The 22,198-nt window shown below is 40.2% G+C and overlaps 1 non-coding gene across 1 annotated transcript; it reads left to right on the top strand.

Annotated features, from left to right (window-relative positions):
* The first annotated feature begins 14,400 nt into the window (after nucleotides 1-14,400).
* On the top strand, nucleotides 14,401-14,472 carry trnae-uuc (transfer RNA glutamic acid (anticodon UUC)). The gene has a single exon. It is a non-coding gene; the product is annotated as a tRNA-Glu (tRNA).
* Nucleotides 14,473-22,198: the final 7,726 nt, after the last annotated feature.

Consider the following 22,198-nt stretch of genomic DNA (forward strand, 5'->3'; position numbering starts at 1 on the left):
TGCTGGATTGGGTTTTAATTTCTTTCCTCTCCTAAAAAAACAACAGAAAAGCAGTCCTTTCCTCATCATATATTGCATTTCAGTTTAACTATGATGTCTTCCTAAAATAAAGATAAGTCAGGTTCAAATAGCTCCATTTCCAGAGTCACGTTACAGATGGCAAACATTACAGGTTATGAGGTTATGATGCGAGGCTGGCACCGATGGTAGCAGGATAAACACAGCAGGAGCTTACAAGAGACTCATTAATCCATTCATAATACTGCAGCCAGGGGCAACTAGCCTGCGTGTGTGAGTCTGAGGAAGAGAAAAACATTAAATGAAGTCCAAATCATTTGTTACAGGATATAAACTCTGTTTTTCTTTTCTTTAGGCTATGAACCCAGGGGACTAGTTTGAGTATTTTTGTAGCTGACATAAACATTTGTACAAAATAAGATGTTGGTGTGCTGCTGTGAATGTTGGTCTGGCAGTTCAAATGAAACAAACATCCGGGACACTACTCTGATCTAATAAATGCATGTCTGGCTAAACATCAGTGTAATAAAAGTGAGGTCTAAAAAAGAGAGCTCAGTGAAAACAGATGATAGTCCCACCTCGGAAGTGATCTGATGAAGAAAGAGAGCAAGAGAAAAGGGCAGCCTAACCGAGCAGTGACTCATCCTCTCCTCTTAACTGATCAAAGCCCTCGGCTCATGACGTATGTATGCAGTGCTTATGGTCCGGTTTTTATGGTTTTATAGGCAGAAATAGAAAGACATGCAACAAAGTGCTATTTATAAACATGCTGTTTTCCCAAAGTACATAATTGGTGCTAAACATGCTTCAGCAGTTCCCTCTGGGAGAAAATAGACAAGTGTGAGGTCCTGACGTTGAAACTCAGTCACCCAGATAGCTTGAATTCGCTGGCAGAGAGCCGTCTCTGCGTCGTCTTGGTGACGCTCCATCACGGGATGGGATTCGAATTTCTCTGAAACACTAAAACAAATACATTCAAATGTAATATAAAACATGATTTTCATATGTATAAAATATTATTTATACATTATAAATTATGTAACATTTCAGAGCATTGAGACAAACACAGCGTCAAACACACACACACTCAGATCACCGTGACTGCAGCCATCAGGGGATCACTTGCCTCAGGTATTCAGTCAAGCTTGTGTATCTGTGACAGTTCTGAGGAAACGAGCAGGAGCCTGCACATCCTGGCTACGCAAACACATACTGTACCTCCAAAAGAAGAGTCAAAAGTTCATGACCATCTTCTGGTGATGTACACGTACAGACAAATTGTTGGTACCGTCGAAGAGGGAAATCCCCACAATGGTCTCTGAAATAACTTGACACAAGTAATACTAAGATCATAGTTTTTCTGAACATTGACTAATGAATATTTGACATTACTTTTGAATTGTGGCTCAGTAGGATCTTTTTTTTTTTTTTTTTTTAAACAACAAAAATATGACTAATTATCTTGGCCTGGTCAACCAGACAAGACAAAGGACAGATTTGTCTTAGGAGTTCAGAAAGAAAAATCTAGACAAGCATGTTTAGATTAAAGGCAAAGGTAAAGGTTGAAAGACCATCTCCAAACAACTTGATGTTTCTGTTACTACAATTGCAAATTTCATTCAGAGGTTTAGCCTCTATGAGACTGTAGTCAACCTCCCTGGATGTGGTTTTCATAGGAAATTTGATGTAAACAGAAGAGACCAATAATACGAATGAATGCCAAAGAGCCCAGAACAACTTCCAAAGAGATTCAAGGTGAACTCCAAGGTCCAAGTACATCAGTGTCAGATCACAGCATCTGAGCTGTTTGAGCCCAAGAGGATGGAGGTGTGCGCTGTTGAAAACAAATCATAGAGAGCCACAACAGAACTTGCCAAAAATGCATACTGACTAGCCGCAACGCTTCCGGGTGAATGTTCTCTGGACAGATGAGACCAAACTGGAGCTTTTTGGCGAGTCACATCAGTTGTATGTTAACAGATGTAAAAAAGCATTCAGTAAAAAGAAGATCTACGGTGAAACATGGAGGTTTGTTTTTGTTCTGGGGCCCAAAACACTAAGCTAAAGCACCAAAGATAAAACACTGGACCATTCTGACGAGGCCTTTTATCAGCCTGACCTGAATCCTATTGAACATCTGTAGAAAGAGCTGAAACATACAGATGAGTCAATATTCAGGGAAAAATTATTTATAACCACTTTTGTCGGTTTCAAGTTATGACCACAGTGGGTTTTTCTTTCTTTGATGGAAGGGTACCAGACATGTTTGTCCGCCTCTGTACATGTTAATTCCAGTGGGGGCCTTCGATCTGAATGTGAGGGATCAAGTGGCCAGCGCAAAGACGACGCTAGTAGCTGTTATTGAGTCATCGCGGTGGTGTAATGGTGTGTGGCTGTGTTTCCACTCTGCTTTGGCTTGAGTCATTTTCCTGAGAACAAAGCTGATGAGAATCACGTAATCTGGAAGCCATCAATCTATATGTCTGTGGTCGGAAATGACTCAAAGTGAAATCTTGGAATTTCCCAAAAAAGCTCTGTCAGTATCATATGTAGTTAGGCAAACAGTTAATTCCCCCAAGCTCTGGAAACCACTGCTTAACTATTACTTTCCCTTGAGATGGAAGCATCTTATCCCAGAGAACATGTAATGTGGGAAAGGATGTTCACAAAAATTGCTACGTTAGCAGTGGGAGATTTGCCCTTAAGGAATGTTACAGAACCACCCAGAGTTGAACATTTTAATTTTGTCTTTGATTTTCATCCCAGTGTGAGGTAAACTGTTCTCATGATGGGGCAAGAAACACCAGCAGTGATTCATGTTTTTCTCATGTTGTGCCTAATGAGATGATACATTCCAAACGATCATCCATGGATGAAAGAAATTCTTCTGCGGGCGCACCTAATTCAGTGTCGCCCTATCTGGATACCACATTGACATTTTTGGACCACTTTTCCATTCAAAATTCCTTTAGTTGCAAGATAATTATTGGTGTTCTTGCATTTATGGATACAAATCGGGGCTGTTTCAGTGGGTTGCCAGTCCCAGATAAATTGGGAGTTATTTGAAATATGTGTCTTGTAGCATTTTAAGTAACTTTGTTTGAGTGTATGCCCTTTACCGCTGTTTCAAGGATGTCTAACCATTTCCTTTTCTTATTATCAATGTCAACAGTTTTCCCTTACATTGATTTGATTTGTGGCTAATGGGCTCAGAATAATGTGGTATGAGATCATCATGGCTCAAGTTTGCGTAAAACACACAAATAAGTCAAACGGTAAGTGGCAGCTTTACTGTGTGAACTTTTGTCAAAAAGAGAAAAGAAGTTCTCACATTTCAACACTGAGTTTCACTTCTTGTTAAAGTTATTGTAAGAATGTTTGTTGTTGGCAGATTTAAACTCGTTTTTATCCAACAAAAATCAACAAAAAAAGAAGAAAAATGGAAGTAGTGTCTCGGTAAACTTGGGAGGAATTTCTTCGGATGTTTGCCAGAGGAAACGTGAGACTGATTCTGTAAAAAAGATAGATCAGCATCTTGTGTCCTCCATAACATTTTGGACAAAGATATATTTTTCCCTGATGTTTGCAGCAGAGTTTTACATTTCAACTCAAACTATACAGGTACATAGTGTATATGGTTAAAGCACAGATTCAAGACCTGGCTTGAGTGTCTTTCCAAACATCTTACGTACATTGTTACATACATCTTCCATGCAATAACTGTTTGAATTATATGATTCACAGAAATCCCCAACAGCTGAGTATTCCCTCTTTCAGTACTTTGTCAAGCTTTTAATGCTGCTATCTCAGCTCTAGTTTATACTATAGTGCTCACCTGTTATTTCTACAGGTCCACCCTAATATCACTGGCAAGAACCAACCTTAATCTTTAAGTAGGAAATTCAATTCAATTAAATTCAATTTTATTTATATAGCGTCTACTACAACAGATGTTGTCTCTAGACGCTTTCCAGAGATCCAGAACATGAACATAAACATAAACATAAACCCCCGAGCAATTATTACATAAACAATGGCAGGTAAAAACTCCCATAGTGGGAGAAAAGCCTTAAGCCAAACAGTGGCAAGGAAAAACTCCCCTTTAGGAGGGAAGAAACCTTGAGCAGGACCAGGCTCATAAGGGGGGACCCTCCTGCCGAAGGCCAGACTGGGGGAGCCGGGGACGTCAGCAGCACAGCAGGCAGGTGGAAGCAGCAGCGGGATGACCAGAGGGGGGGGGGGCACAGGCAGGTGGAAGCAGCAACGGGAAATTCCTGTGAGAATGGCAGTTCAGATGATTTATTCTCTACTAATTAGTATTCCTGGAGCGGCTCTCGTCTATTCTCTGTCCCAGCTGACCTCAGACTGTGACCTGCCTCTCAGGATGAACTTGACTCCCTCTCTTCATCTCCTGCCATGTCCCTTCACATCAGATACAGGGTGCTGGCTCTCTCCCCTGCTGTGGTGTCACTCCTCTCTGGCCTGACATCACCTCCCCCAAGCAGCTTCCTGAAGTCTTTCTGTCAAAACTTCCTCTAACTGTGACCTAACTCTACCAGCATCCATCTGACCCTGATGCAGAAAAGACTTGAGGGAGGGAGGGAGAGAGAAATATGTATGTGATAAGATCTCAGTAATGTATAAAAGGTCGGTTATTTGTAGGCCAATGCAGAATTAATTTCCCTTTTCAGGTGCTCATTATAAACAAATCTTTTATTTAAAAATCCAGAGGCCATCTGCTTCCTGCACTTTTTCTTTTTTTTTTTATTAAAAAAAAAGTCTTTGACACTGCATGACATGTCTTCAGTTCAGCTTTCTAATAACTATTGAACAATTGATAGCATTCATTATTTGTAGTAATTATTTATTGTAAATCATTATTTACACTTGATAGGGTCCTGCTGGGAGGGAGCATGGGAGTTTGCCAGCCCAGTCCACCAGTTTTGGTGAACTTGGAGAAGGCATTTGACCGTGTCCCTCAGTCGGGCTCTATCAGCTGACACCACTTCTGCGGTCAGTTTTATGGTCAGTTTCTGGATGCAGCCAGTGAGTGAAGGGGCCCAGTTTGGTGCTGCCAACATTTCATCTCTGATTTTTGTGGAGGATGTGGTCCTGCTTGTGTCATCAAGTGGGGACGTTCAGCTCTCACTGAAGTGGTGTGTGAACACACATCGAGAGGAGCCAGATGAAGCGATTTGAACGTCTGGTAATTCTATGTAAAGAATGTAACTTATTTTAATTATTAATGTTGAACTTTTAATATATATTTGATTTGTTGACTGTTCTTAGTTCAGATTTATTTATTCCAATATGTATGATTCATTCCATTCCCCTCCAAAATGCCTTATGCCGGGTGGCATAATTAAATTAGGACCCATTAATGCAGAGCAATATATACAAGTTTTGGGGAAAAATATCCTGCCATTGAGATTTTGTCTGTTTTTAGGGAAGAACTTGTTTATTTAAGCAAGTGATTGCCAATGATTTATAGCAGCATGGCTGTGAAACTACATGCCTCCAGCAGCACAGGCTGGTGGAGCAAAACATTTTGCACATTATGAATTGAAAGAATAAGACAACAGATGTCTCAAACACTCAAGCAGCTGAACTCTGATTAAAATATACTTGTTTTTAAAAAAAACACAAGACCTATAAATAGTCAAACTTTGCATCAATTTATGAATGCATGCATTTGACTATTAAGGCATCTTAAATAATTACATTTCTGAAATGTGGCAACATGATGTGCTGTATTCTTGGCAGGTGTCCCTCAGCATTAGTATCTACAGGCAAAGAGCATCTTGGCATGAAATGAACATTTTCATAGACATTTTGGCAACTGACGTCAAATCTGGGTTCTGAGATAAACAAACCTGAGAGCAAAATGCAGGATTACATCAACTCCATATCTTCCTGTGCAGCTCTCCCTGAAGGAAATGTATGCCCAAGTAGCGAAGAAAAAATGTCTCCGGCTTTCAGAGAACATTAAAGTTTGGCCCACTGCCCCCACCTTTTCACCTTAGTTGAATTTACTGAAACGAATGAAGTGACATGACATCAATAAATAACAGAGAGCGAACCAACACGTTGCTGTCATTAATATCCTTTATTTTGTTCATTACTGTTCGTTCGTTGTTCCTGTGTGTGACAGACGTGCATGGGACCATTGTGAAATACGGAATAAACTGCGTTCCGTATTGGTTCAATACGGAACGCAACTTTTAATTCCCAATTACGTAACAATTCTGTATTTCAAGGGACGGGCGGCTAGCCTGGTTACGTACCCGAAACAAAGTGCTCACTGCAAAGTGTGGAGCGCTCTGTAGGAGTCCAGTGTTCCCTCTTGATAGCAGCAATCCATTTCTCTCGACGCTCAGTGTTTTTGGGGACATTATAAAAGGTCAATCCCGTTTTTTTAGACTTATTGTTGTCGCATCCCACGGCACAACAGATAGACGGCATGTTGCAAGTCGGTCCTGAAGATGGCGCTGCGAGTACTGTGTGACGTCACATGATATTGATGAATACAGATCCATGAAAAACTGATCAGTTAAAGGAGCATGAGGCTCCTTTTAAGAAATGAGACTGATTAGACTGATTAGCACCACCCTTCGCAGGGGTACTGCAGCCAACAGCGAAGCCGGCACGGGAGAACGGGGAGAACGGGGAGAACGCGCATGCAGCGTCATGTGACGTCACATCCGCAGGACAGCACGGGAAATTAGGGTCCAGAATTGCAGCACATTTTGCAGCACACAGCCTGTTCAAGGTAACAGAGAGATACACTAGAGGGCTCATTCGTTTTGGTTTGGAACGCTTCATCTGACATTATTACTAGAAAACTTAAAACGTATACACATTTTTTTCATAAATCCTGCCTCAATCCTGCCTCATGCTCCTTTAAGAACAGAATACAAGCAATATTAAGTAATTTAAAGCATGAAGAGATGAAAAAGACAGGTGTTAATAAACTGAGAAACATGTCTTCTTCTTTTGGAAAATAACATGTTTTAAGATGGCTAAAAGTACTCTTAATCTATTTTGCTGAATCAAACACAACATACAGCCTGGAGGAATTCAACTTCACTAACAGGTTCTGGATTAAAACGCGGAAATAGACACCGGGATGCAGGTTCGGCTCAGCCTGAACCAAGTGGGATGAAAATGAATGTTTTCTCATTCTCCAATCTCTTTGGTTTGACACAAAGGTCGCTGCAGGCTTTCTAGTGGACAGGACTGTCAGGGGAGAGAGGAGCCGGGCAGACAGCACTGGGAGTCGGGAGGCGGGGGAGGAATCCCAATCAGCTTGAGTCATTGAAGATGGAGCTACAAAGCTGAAAACTTCTCATAAGATCTGTGAGATAATCATGCCCTCACATGTGTGAAGCAACAATGAAGGGGAATGAAAAGGCAAGAAAATTATAATATGAGCCTGGGCGCCATAAGGCACCCTTGTCTCCAGACACTGTTTCCTTAACATTAAACCAATCTGTTAGAATTTAAAAAATATATCAATAAACTAGGAACAATATGCTCTGCAGATAAAAACAACAGTAAACATGAGTTTGTTTTCTTCTAAACCCAAAGTTGCATTCCTCAAAAGCAGCAGGGAGCTTGAATCTCTTCGCCAAACAGGAGCACACTGTAAAACATAAGGTCAATTTCTCAACGTCAAGTACGGTAACTACTTTAAGAACTTTAATGAGGAAAGCAATTTTAACTTGTGGTTGGAAGAGAAACCTGCTTCCCCTTTTAAAGTCAGTCTCGTGTGTAGAAGGTGCTTTAAAAGACCAACATAACACAAAATGACTTCAAATTACAGGGAATGATTAAGTCTGGCATGGTGAAACAGGATCATAGAAGTCATCTGCACTTTGTTTCAGAGTCTATAACTACCTCTGAATCACATCTTTGTGTCTGTTAAATCTGTCTGTAAGTAAGTTTGCATATTTCATCTAAAAACATGATAAATGGGGACCCCATAGAAAACATTTTATCATATATGTCAGACACGGAAAGAGTGTCAAAAATGATCAATTGAGTAGATTTTCTTGAAATTAGATCTTGTATTAAATGTCGGTCACAGTGCCTTGAAGGGCTAAGCCTGAATTGTCATTCGATCATAATGTTTAAAGAGTTATGAGCCCGTGACAGGTTATAATTTTTGAACACAACATTTCATCAGTGCTTTGGTGACGCACGGCAAATTTTGTGAGAACTAGATGAAGTGCACTGAAGGGCATTTGCCTTCCCTTCCTTTTTATGGAAGGTCATAAAACCATTTCATTTTTCAAACTATCTAAAATCAGATTAAGTAAGGAGAATATTTCCATCACAAGATATGAGCCGTTGAATTTGGCAATTGAAGCGCCCTTTACTGTTTTATTTATTCATGCCATCTGTCCACATTCAGTTATAAACAAGATCATAAAGATACATGGACGCTGGTCCTTTAAATTTATAAATAATGGCATTTTGAAAAGTTGATACTTTAGGTACCAACTAGAACTGAGACCATGTCCATGGAAATGTAAGATTTGTAGCTCAAATGGGCCATGAAATGTGTCAAAGTTAAAGTGCTACCCATGGATGACTTTTAGGAAATTGTATTACTTATAAGAACATTGTACTACAATTGTTGTCGATACCAAGTGCCATTCGTTTTGGATCGTTACGTCACGGGATGCAGACCAAACACCTTTGACTGGCCCATAACTTTGACACATGTAAAACCAGAATGACTTCCGCAACATGCCATCAGAGTAATCAGTAGATGAAATGATTGCAACTCTGTTAAAGTAATACAGAGGACCTTGTGCAGTTTTCAGCACTTGGGAGGAATGTGTGGGTTTGGCGTTGGGACCTTAAAAGAATCTGTGCAGTTCTTGAGAAATGGACCAAACTGTAAATCGTCCAGGGATCTGTTGAGGTAACTTCAATTCTCAAACAGAGGTCTTGACTCTACATACCAGACTTGGAGCGTGCAGGATGTACAGACTGTGACTGGAAGAAGATAATAGAGGGGTGTTTCTATTGTTTCTATCACCTTTATTCTCATTTAGTTATCCTCCAACTAGAAGGTCAGCTGGCTTAATTCCCAGCCCCACCATGTGTCAAAGTGTCCTTGGTCAAGACATTGAACCTCACATTAACACAGAACATGTTAATCACAGTATTATAGAAGGAACAATGAACTGTATACAGTGTACAGAGAGCGGAAGCGAGATTGAAGGCTGATCTGGCTCCAGGACTGAAATCACAATGTTTATTCTCTGGCAGGAGAATGAGGCATCTTACAGGGTGGAAACTTGAGGATGCCGTGTTTCACCACGCACCACAGCGCTCACAGACTCTGGGAGGTCACAAAGATCCAGCTCCAGGAGACTTTGGAGGAGCGCAAGACAGTATCCCCTGGATTTCCAGGTCTGTAAAGAAACAGAGCTTTCCTGAGACTAAAAACAGAAAAAACAACACAGTTATTTACTTGTAAAGTTAACTACATTTTTGAAAAAACTGCAGAGAAACAAATAATTATTGTTGATTTTCACTGAAAGATGTGACGGTGGTTTGAAGTGACTTGTTAGACGGAATTAGGACATCCTGTACTATTGTACAGTATAGCCCAATTTTTCCTCAGAAGTCTTTTGGAGGTCTCAAGGATCTAGAAAAATATGAGGTGGCCTCCAAACCCAGTACACAGGATGAGGAAAAAGAACTTCCAGGCCTCTGAATCTGATCCACATCCACAATCAGAGTCCTAAAACAAGCAGATCAATGACTTGATACATGAAGTGCAAGATTTGAGAATCCATCTGCAGAAAAAGGGTGACCTTCTCACTCTGGAAAAAGAGAAGAGGGTTGCACCAGAACATAAGTGGAACGGCTTCAAGGGGTTGAAAGTCCTTGTGGTGGATGATCACCACTACAGAGTAATTTGTAAACAGGAGCGCAAATGGTGCAAATGCACTGTTTATTTATTATTTATTTTATTTATTTATTTGCACACAATGATAACACAGTAATTTTATCATACAAGGACAAATCATTTGTGCAGGAGAGGAAAAGAAGCCCGAAGGGCTTATAAAAAATCCTCCCCCTCAATACAAAATCACCAAAACAAATCAATCAATAGAAAAAGAATAGAAAGGAAAAAGAAAAGGTAAAAGAAACAAAGAAAAACACAATAAACACCCAAACCAAAATATCCATGAAATGGCAATTTCATTTCAGTACAAATAGCCTGTTAATTTTGCCTATATAAAAGATACCCCACTAAGCTGGTCCTAAACGTTTTTAAGGATGAGGCTAATTTAAGAGATCTATCTAAACAGTTCCAGAGTTGAGGGCCATGGAATTTGATAAAGGATTGGTGACTGCAGGTACGACAAAGAGGTAAATGAAAGTTCTTCCCACCTCTAACTGAATAAGAACGAATATCTGATTATAACAGAAAAAAATTATGTTATGTTAACAATCTGCATCTGTCTTCTAAAGGACCTGAACTGCAGATGCTCTCGAAAAGCTGGAGAACCTAAAAAGTAAATCTGGTAGAGAAGATCAGCACTAATCTTGCACTAAAAAAGAATCTGAAAGCATAAGAAGAAGTGATGGAGAAACTGGAGTGGAAAGTAGCAGAACTCACCGTGCAGATAAATTCTGCCTCAGGAATTCTCAGATTCCTGCAGAGGTTCCAGCTATTCAAATTGACAAGCATCCCTAAAGAAACAGGACATCTACCACTGGAGAACCCATTTGTTCAAGAAGTTTCTGCACCAGTAAATGTCTCAGAACCAGAGCAGAATCTTCAACATGGAGAGGTCCTACATCCATGAATTCAGTTTCTTTGTTCCTGCTGTACAGAAAGACTAAACAGATGTTATTTTCATGATTCTTCTAATGATCAGTAGTTGTAGTATGAAATGTTCAGTAGTTGTGTTATAATGAAGATAAACTTTCTCCTCCACTGTTAACTAGAGAGGTTGTTTTTTTTTATATATTGCGAGTATAAATTTTGCAGTGATGTTTATTTCAGAGATAGGTGGGTTTTGTAGGAGGAAGGAGTCTTTCTGTACTAGTCCAAATGTTACACAAAAACAGTATTAAAATGTTCTTTTTATATCCCCACCTAGGGGCCAGGGTAAGTACATTTTTCTTATAGCTATACATATTTCAAATATATAACCTAAGCTTGTGTAGAACATGTTGCTGCTGAGACACAGGGAAGAAACCACTGTTGAAAGCAACAGGAATAATAACAGTTCTTACAAAACCAATAGGTTTCCTGCAGTTCAGATAATTAATATTCAATCAGAATCACAGATTAGAATAAAACACCAGTGCTCTGTTGACGATGTCACGTATGGAAGGTGAGAGCAATGTCATGTTACAGGAGGTTCATAAAGAGGAGGGGGAAAAAACAACTTGTGGTCAAACTTTACCTCCTAGTCCATTAGAGTGAAGGTTTCCAGCTAGAGTACAAATATATTAATATTTCATTTGAGGCCAAATCTTGCTCTGAACCAGAATGGTCTCACTCACAATCTAATTCTAAATCATAAATAATTGTTTCAAAACTGCAGAGCTGGTGATACTTTAGAGGTCCTTGGAGGCCAATGAATCATTTGTTCATGCATACTGTGGCCATAAGCAAACCTCTGCAGCTCAAAGAGCTCTTAAGCATCTCTGCACCGCTTTATTCTTTAAGTTTGACGTCTGAGCGAAGCAGAGAACATATACAGTTGTACTTGAATATCTAAATTACAAACTTTACAACAGTTTAACTGTACTAACTCCCAAGGCAATAACAGAGAAATACTTTAAGATTGCTGTCCGTTCCTTTGGAGCAATAACATATCTGTGAGACTGTAGCAAACCAACACTGCCCAGGGAAACTCCAGAAATTATTTTCTGACCTGAGAATATGATACTTCTCACTAAACATGCATGTATTGTTAAAAAATGTGTGAAATGTTATGATACATAGCTGTTTAATATTTCAGATATCACTGCAGCTATTGTCAGAAAAAAATAGATAAGCATCAATACTTTATTACTGAATGCTCACTGCCAGATTCCCGTTTTTCATTTTTTACAAATTATTGATTGTAAGTTACTTTGATACTATAAAGTCACTGTGTATAAAACAGCAGCTTGAAACATCCTGCCCTCTTGTGGTCATAAAATGCAACACGGCTGAGCTACAAACGATAAACTGATGAGTACAATTTTGTAACCTTGACCAGAATCACAAGAACTAACTTGGAAATGAATTAATAACCAAATAAAGACTAAACTTAACTACAAACACAACAGAGTTCCAAAAAGCACAATTACAAACTAAAAACATACAAGGGAGTAACCGGGAGTACCAAAATAAAAGCTTGAGGAGTTCAGGCTATAGAATATATTTTATATAAATTATATGGTTTTATAGAATCTAAAAAACGAATTGAAACCAACACATTGGGAGAAATGAACACATGGACATCCATCAGTGGGATAATAACCTAAAATTTAAAAAGAAATGTCTAAAAATGGAGAGGCACATTCAAAGGCCTCAGGTCGATGAAGAGATCCCTGAAGAAACAAAACATCTTCCACGAGAAAACATCTGTTCAAAAAAGGTTTCTGCACCAATAAATGTCTCAAAACCAGAGCAGATGAGGCACAAGAAAAAATAATTGTATTATATGTAATTTGTTTGTTTGGGTTTTCTCCAGTTGCTCTGGTTTCATGACACTTGAAAAAAATATTTCTTAATATATAAACTGTATAAACTTTGTGTTTTGTTGTACTTTTGCATTTTCATGCTCGAATTTTAATCAAATTATTTATTTTCAAATTATTTCAAGTTTTTTCCTCCGGTACAACTTCAGTGACTGTTTCGGGGGGAAATATTAAGCAGGGAAAACATCAGTACTTTATTACTAAATGCCCACTGATAGATATTTATGGAGATGATTTTGATTGCTTCAATCAAAAAATATATTTTCATTTCATATTGTCACTCAAACATGTCTGACTCTGGTCTGACCAACTGGGAAGCATCCGCCCACTGCGGGATGTTTGTGTCAAAATGATTCAATCCAAAAAAGAGACTTCAAAACTTTTTTCACTTCAATCAAAAAAAAAAAAAATCAAATCGAAAAAAAAATGTAAATCCAAAAAAAGTGTTCAAACACTTTTTTTCTTTGATTGAAAAAGTTTTTTTTATTGAAGTGATTTTTTTTCATTGAAAATATTTTTCTTTTTGAAGCAACTTTTTTTTTGATTAAATGATAAAGACACAAATGTCCTACCCATAATATGGCCCAAACACAAAAAAAACACTACTGTATTTTCCGCACTATAAGGCGCACCGCATTATAAGGCGCTACAGTAGAGGCTGGGGTTACGTTCTGCATCCATTAGACGGTGCTGCGCTAAAGGGAATATCAACAAAACAGTCAGATAGGTCAGTCAAACGTTATTAATAGATTACAAATCAGCTTTCTGACAACTCCATTCACTCCCAAAATGAATAAACTGTTTTATTAATTTCAAGTTGCGAGACCTGTTGCGGCTCAATATTGATCCATATATAAGGCGCACCGGATTATAAGGCGCATGATCAGCTTTTGAAAAAATGTAAGGCTTTTAGGTGTGCCTTAATAGTGCGGAAAATACGGTACTTCAATAAAAAAGTTGCTTCAAACTAAAAAAAACACTTCTATCAAAGAAAACATTTCCAATCAAAGAAAAACAGTGTTCAAATGCATATTTTTTGCATTCAAACTTTTTTTCTTTCATTGAAATCATTTTGTCTAATTGAAGTGAATTTTTTTAATTGAAAATATATTTTTTGATTGAAGCAATCTTTTTTTTTATTGAATAATTAAGACACAAATCTACCTCCATAGATATTCGTGTCTATCTACTGTTATAAATCCATAACTGCAGTTACTTTAATATTATTACTCTATGTAGAAAAATACCCACAGATTGCGACAGATTGCCCTCTTGTGGTCATAAAATGCAACATGTCTGAGTCAGTATTTCTTCTTCTTCACTGGCTGCTCCTTGGACCTGGCTCCCCTGCTGGGTCCTCCTCATCCCCCCCGCAAAGAGAGAGGTCTCGGAGGGGGGATGACACCTGCTCCGCATCCACCACCGAGATCTACCTCAGAGCTGCCTGGTACTTCCCATCCATCCGCTTCAGTTCGGGTTCGTAGCTGTCGCATTCCCGTTGCACCTTTTTGATCTCCTGTTTCAGTTTGTTTCTGTCCTTAACCAGTCTGTGGTGGTGCAGCCGGTGAGCATCCCTGTCCCTCTGGAGGCTGGCGAGTGTCTGCGCGGAGACGGCCTCCCTGGTCCGCTCTGTCTCCCGCAGCGCCGCTTGTATTGTCCCATATGGTCTAGCGGTTAGGATTCCTGGTTTTCACCCAAGCGGCCCGGGTTCGACTCCCGGTATGGGAACCAAAATGTTGTGCCCCTAAACAGGGAAAAGTAGTGAGGGAAGAGGTATAAAAAGACAAACACAGCTCTCGCCTTCACTTGTTTATAAACAGTACAATAAAAAAATCACAGGTATTCTCTAGAATATAAGAACACACTCAGTCTCAGGACTACAGCCTCAACAACCAAATTAATCCTTATTCATTTCTTAACGATGCAAATTACACCTCCAACCCAAATGAAATACATTTATCTTTTTTAACTCATATCCCAATTAACACATTAACTAACTTATTAAAGTAATGAAATAATGTTTTTTAAGCATACAGACAATCTCGCAGATGAAATAAAATGGTGCAACAGTCAGACGCCATGTGGTGAGACAATAGTAGCATTTAGCCTCCCACGATGACGGAGTTAGCAGTAACTTAAACAATATAAAAATAACTCAATTCACATTGCTTCACTTAAAATAATCAACAATGACAGAATAACAATCATCAACAACGTGTCTATAAGTTTATAGTGCTTTGTGTACGTTAATTACCTTAAACAGGGAAAAGTAGTGAGGGAAGAGGTATAAAAGACAAACACAGCTCTCGCCTTCACTCGTTTAAAGGAGCTTGAGGCTCCTTTTAAGAAATGAGACTCTCTAGCGCCACCCTTCACCACGACGGCCGTTGGGGGTACTGCAGCCAACAGTGAAGCCGGCACGGGAGAACGGGGAGAACGCGCATGCAGCGTCATGTGACGTCACATCTGCAGCCTGGCGCGGGAAAATCGGGACCGAATTGCAGCACATTTTGCAGCACACAGCCTGTTCAAGGCAAAGGAGAGATACACTAGAGGGCTCATTCTTTTGGGTTTGGAACACTTCATCTGACATTATTACTAGAAAACTTAAAATGTATACAGATTTTTTTCATAAATCTTGCCACAATCCGGCCAGCTCCTTTAAGTGAGGAAGAGGAGCGCTATTCCCCCTACTGGAGCCCTGAGGTATTAATAATAATAATAATAATAATAATAATAATAATAATAATAATAATAATAAACTTTATTTGGGGGCTTCCGGCTTAGCTGTACATGGGGTGAGACGTGATTAGCGGAGCTCCTGCAGAGTTAATTTTAATTCAACATTTATAGGCACTTTTTGCATCACTCCCACGGCTTTGGTTTTAACTAAATTATTTTCAACGCGGTTACTTCGACAACTTACCACGGAAATGCCTCCAAAGTCCATCAAAGCGGGGAATAACCCTCCAGCTAACCCGCGGCCTGCTGCTCATGCTGTCTCCTCGCCCCGCGGTGATTCCCCTCCTCCGGAGAGCACCTGCGCTGCGCAGGCTCCAGCTGCGGAGTTCAGCCGGCTTAAAACCGAACTCCTCTCCGCTCTCCGCAATGATGTTGCAGCTATATTTCGGTCAGAGCTTCAGGCAGCACTTACCGAGAATTTAACGTCCATTAAGTCCGAGCTGCTTTCTCTTAAAGCCGATCTTTCTGGCAGTATTTCCTCCATGAAGGCGGACGTCGCGGGTCTCGCGACCACGGTCGCTGGGATGGAGCTGTCCGTCTCAAGCTGCTCAGATGACATCGTTGCTCTCCAGAAAAAAGTGGATCACTTGTCGAAAGAATATGTGAGGCTGGAGGACAGATGCGAGGATTTGGAGTCAAGGTCTCGTCGGCAGAACGTACGGATTATTGGCGTCCCGGAGGAGGATCCTGACTCTTCATCTGCAGCCGGTGTTTCCAGGCTATTGGCGGAAGCCTTCTCCCTCGACGCTGAGCCGGTGGTGGACAGAGCCCACCGCACCCTCATGCCGAGACCGAAGACCGGGGAGCGGCCCCGCGCAATAGTGGCTAGGCTCCATTATTACACCGACTGCGCTGACATCCTGAGAAAGGCGAGAGAGCGGCAGCAGATCAAAGTCCGGGGTATGAGCATCTCCGTGTTCCCGGATCACACAGCCAAGACAGCGCGGGCGCGCGCTGCCTTTAATGACGTGCGCCGTCAGCTGCGGGAGATTGAAGGAGTCCGGTATGGATTGCTGTATCCCGCCCGGCTGCGCGTAACCCATGATGGCCAGCAACGTGACTTCACGTCGCCAGATGAAGCCCTGGCATTCATCAAGAAAATAAAAAAAGTGACTACCAGCTAGTTTTCTGGGACGATTTATCCAGCTTGATGTCCGTGCGGGACTCTGGCCCGGGGTGAGTGACTGAGTCAATTCAGAAAATGGGACTTTATGTCGTAATTTTTTATTTTTTATTTTTTATTTATTTATTAATTTTTTTTTCTTTTCTCTTCTAACTATCAATGGGAACAACACCGTTTTAAATTGATGGCCTAATCATTTCTCTGGTATGATGCCTTGATAAGAAAATATGCACGCACCCCTGTCTTTGCTTAAATTGTGTGCATGTGTGTGCGTGTCTGTGTGGGTGTGTGAGTGCATATATGTATATATCATTGTTCTATAGGCCAAAGATCTCCTTAATTTACGTTTGTTGTTACCCTGACAAGACAGCGATCGTCAGAATGGCTCAGATTGATGGTTTCATATGCCTCATATTTTATTTATTTTTTTTTTTTTTAAGGTTTTAACTCTGCAGGAGCTAATTTTGTTTTTGTTTTTGTATTTAGCTTTATAGTCGAAAGCATCTCTTTTCGAGAATGGCTTCCTTTGAAGCCAGCAAGGCTGTTTCCATCGTTTGGGGATGGGATCATCTAATGTGCGCTGGGTGGGTGGGCGGGGGTTATGGGATGTTGGCTTTTTGTCTCTGTAGGTATGTATATAGTCCTGAGTTTTGTTTGTTTTGGTTTTCCCTTTTACCTCTTTTCCTTATATCTCCTCTGGTGGTGGGTGAGTCGGTCTTATTTTCTCTCAGAGAATGCCTATGAACGATCGTAATCTGCGCAAGCCTGATACTGGATCAAACATTACATTCACTAGCTGGAATGTGAAAGGTGTGAATAATCCAATTAAGCGATCAAAGATTTTTTCACATTTGAAATGCTTGGACACTGACATAGCTTTCCTTCAGGAAACTCATTTGCGAAATAAAGATCATTTCAGACTCAAACGAGCTTGGGTGGGTGATATTTTTCATTCAAATTTTGATTCTAGGTCTAGAGGAGTAGCAATTTTGATCAACAAAAGAGTCAATTTCTCCGTCTCCAGGACAATATCCGATAAGAATGGTAGATATCTTATTGTTGCGGGCACTCTATACTGTAACCCTGTATTGTTGGTGAATATATATGCCCCTAATTTTGATGACCCCAATTTTACGGATAGGCTGTTTGGCAACCTCCCTTTCTTAAATACGCATATTACAATACTGGGCGGTGATCTGAATTGTGTTATTAATCCTTCTTTGGACCGTTCGAATCCTCGTACTTTGACTCAATCCTCTATGTCAAAATCTATTACCGATTTTACAGTCAAGAACGGGCTTGTTGATCCGTGGAGGGTCTCACATCCTGGAGATAAGGAATTCTCTTTTTTTTCACAAGTACATCAGTCATATTCACGTATTGACTATTTTTTTGTTGATGGCTCTCTTCTCCCCAAAGTTACTTCTGTCGTATACCACCCAATTGTTATTTCGGATCACGCCCCTCTAACTTTGAATATAACATGGTCTGAGCGCCCCCGTTTTTCTTCTCCCTGGAGGTTTAATCCATTGCTTGTATCCGACGATGCATTTAATGTTTCTATATCTGCTTCAATAGATGATTTCATTGCATTAAACAAAACAGATTCTACCAGTTTTTCGCTAGTATGGGAATCACTCAAAGCATATTTGCGAGGACAGATTATCTCTTATTCAGCATACGCCAGTAAAATCCGCAGGGCTAAATTACAGGAGCTCACATCTAAAATTCAGGACACAGACAGACTAAACTCAGTTAACCCGAGTCCGAGTTTACTGAAACAACGGCTTGATTTGCAGTCAAAATTCGATCTTATAGCGACAGCCGATTCTGAACGGCTCCTATTACGCGCTCATGCCAACTATTATGAACACGGCGATAAACCAAGCAGGTTATTGGCTCACCAATTAAAAAGGCAAGCAACGTCGAGACTGATTCCCAGCATTAGAGATTCTAATGGCACACATACCACCGATCCAATCGCCATCAACACAATTTTTAAATCATACTACTCCTCTCTCTATGAGTCAGAATCTCCACTTGACACAGCAGAAATGACCTCCTTTCTTGAGAATATCACTGTCCCTACTATTAATTTGGATGTGGCTAATGGCCTCGATGCTCCTTTCAGCTTGCAAGAAATTGCTGCCGCCATTGAAGCTACGCAAAGCAACAAGGCCCCTGGTCCCGATGGGTTCGGAGCTGAGTTTTTCAAAAAATTCAAAGACAAATTAGCCCCCCTTTTACTTTCAATGTACAATGAGTCCCTTGATCATGGCTCATTGCCTCCCTCTTTAATGCAGGCGTCTATTGCCCTCCTTTTGAAGAAGGACAAGGACCCTGAATCATGCACTTCTTATAGGCCCTTGTCTTTACTGAATGTAGATGTCAAAATTTTAGCCAAAGCACTAGCAATTCGTCTTGATAAGATCCTTCCTAGCATCATATCTGAGGAGCAGAATGGTTTCATCAAGGGACGCCAGCTCTTCTATAATGTTCGTACACTTCTTAATGTGATTCTCTCTAAAGATTCTTCTCCACTCCCTGAAGTTGTTATCGCAATTGATGCTGAGAAAGCTTTTGATCATGTCGAATTTAACTATCTTTTTGCAACACTTCATAAATTCGGATTTGGACACAGGTTTATATCGTGGATTAGACTTCTTTACACTTCCCCTCAGGCCAGCATTCACACCAATGACAACTACTCCACTTATTTTACATTATCACGTGGCACGAGACAGGGCTGCCCTCTCTCCCCTTTGCTATTCGCTCTATCCGTCGAACCACTTTCAATTGCTTTAAGAACTCTTCCTCTATTTCGCGGAGTCTCTAGGTCCAATGTTGAACTTAAATTGTCACTTTATGCAGACGACCTCCTTTTATATGTATCTGACCCTTTAACCAGCATCGCACCAATATTATCTCTGTTGAAGAATTATGGATCCTTCTCCGGCTATAAGGTCAATCTTAACAAGTGTGAATGCTTCCCCATAAACTCCTCTGCTTTACAACTCAAACAATCTGATATCCCCTTTAAACTCAGCCCGTCGGGCTTTAGATACTTAGGGATTAATGTGACCCGCACTCTGCCCTCTCTTTTCACCGCTAATTTTTCCTCACTGGTAACTCGAGTGAAGGCGGACTTACAGAGGTGGAACTCCCTACCATTGTCACTGATAGGAAGAATTAACACAGTGAAAATGACTGTATTGCCTAAATTTCTTTTTTTGTTCCAATGCACTCCTTTATTTCTACCAAAATCTTTTTTTAAATCACTTGACCAAATTGTTTCCAACTTTTTATGGGCCGGTAAGACACCCAGAGTGAGGTATTCGCTTCTCCAAAAATTTAAATTTAATGGGGGTCTAGCACTACCAAACTTTATGCTTTACTATTGGTCAGCGCATATTCACAAACTAATTTATTGGCTTCAGTCTCCTGAGTTATTATGGTGCAGATTGGAGGCTCAGTCACTCTCTTCATCCTCTGTAACGGCCCTACTCTCCTCCTCTTTACCACTGAATCCCTCTAAGTTTACAAATAGCCCTGTGGTGCTTTCCTCCCTTAAGATTTGGTCACAGCTTAGGCGCCACTTTAAATTTGCTTCTCCATCCATCCATACACCTGTTACTAAGAATCATCTGTTCCCTCCATCACTAATAGACACCACTTTTACGATTTGGTACAACCGGGGCATTAAGCACTTCAGGGATCTATATAAGGATGGTATCTTTTCCACATTTTCAGATCTGAGGTCAAAGTTCAATTTGCCTGCCTCCCATTTGTTTCGCTACTTCCAGCTTCGACACTGCGCCTCTGCTCTGTTTCCATGCTTCCCTTCCCTTCCTGCTAACCAACCGTGGGATGATCTTCTAACAATGAAACTCAGTCAAAAGTCTCTGATATCTAAGATATATGCACTGTGTATGACATTTGATGATCATTCTGTAGATAAAGCTCGGGAGGGTTGGGGACGAGAGTTGGGCCTTGACTTCACAGGGGAGCTGTGGGATAAAGCTATCCGTAGCATACGATCTAGCACGCCTTGCGCTAGATTTGAACTTATTCAATTTAAGGTGCTGCATAGAGCCCACCTATCAAAATCCCGATTATCGGAAATATATCCGAATGTTGCAGACCTATGCGACAGATGCCAGGGTTCTCCATGCAATTTAAGTCATATGTTTTTCTCCTGTCCTAGGTTACAGAAATTTTGGAGTGATTATTCTGTGATCATGTCTAAAGTTCTGGGTAAAAAAGTAGTTATGGCCCCTCTCTTAGCAATATTCGGACTCACTGTTGACTCCTCACATATCAGCCCCACACAGTCAGAAGTATTGGCTTTCACATCCCTTTTAGCAAGACGTCGTATCTTACTTCTATGGAAATCCCCCAAGTCCCCGTCTATTTCTATTTGGCTTAGTGATGTTATGTTTTTTCTTAAATTGGAGAAGGTGAGATACTCTGTAAAAGGCAACGCAGCTAAATTCGTTCGCAAATGGCAATCTTTCATAGACCACTTTACCGCGTTGAAGACTCTACCCACCGACTGACCCCCCCCTCCCTTAATTTTCTTTTCATCTCCTTAATTTGTTTTTTTTTTATGTTTTATTTATTTCCAGTTAATGGGATATCATTTATGGGCATCTACATTCACCACTGCATTTGTTTTTTGTATGCATTTTTGCTCATACATTACTTTCCTCCTTTGATCATTTCTTGCTCATCTGTTTATTTATTATTTAACGCTACAGAGACTCTGTTCCTTAGTTAGGTTTTGTGTGTTTTAAAAAAAAAAAAAAAAAAAGGAGACAATGTATAATGCGTGTGTTTGACTACAGATTTCCATGTTTTCATTGTATGTTGTTTCCTATAAAAAGATCAATAAAAAAAAAAATAATAATAATAATAAACTTTATTTGTATAGCACCTTTCATACATAAAATGCAGCGCAAGGTGCTTCACATAAAAAGAAATTTAAGGCATAAGACATAACATAGAAATAGAGGGCATAAAAATAAAATCAAAGCAGCAAAGTGGAAGCAAAAACAATAGCAGTAAAGCAGCATAGTGAGGACATAACCAACACATAACCCAAAAGATCGATTAAAATAATCAAAATACAGACAGTATTTTAAAATAATTTAAAAGATCAATTAAAAGCAAGTGTGTAAAAGTATGTCTTCAGCTGCGCTTTAAAAATGTCCACAGAGGCTGCCTGTCGGAGATACAGTGGGAGTTTGTTCCACGCAGTTGGGCCGCAAAAGCAGAAGGCTGCTTTACCAAATTTTTTAGTTGTCATTTTTCGGGGCACAACGAGCAGGTCAGCGGTGGAAGACCTGAGGGGGCGGGTTGGGACATATTTAGGGAGGCAGTCCAGCAGGTAGGGAGGCGCGAGACCATTCAGAGCTTTATAAACAAGTAAAAGAACTTTAAAATCAATCCTAAAAACAACTGGAAGCCAATGCAGTGAAGCTAAAACTGGAGTAATATGTTCTCTCATCTTGGTTTTAGTTAAAACTCTGGCTGCCGCATTTTGGACAAGTTGTAGTCTGTCTGTTGTTTTCTTTGGTAGGCCAGAAAAAA

Source organism: Cololabis saira, chromosome 22, assembly GCF_033807715.1.
Source record: "Cololabis saira isolate AMF1-May2022 chromosome 22, fColSai1.1, whole genome shotgun sequence".
NCBI lineage: Eukaryota > Metazoa > Chordata > Actinopteri > Beloniformes > Belonidae > Cololabis > Cololabis saira.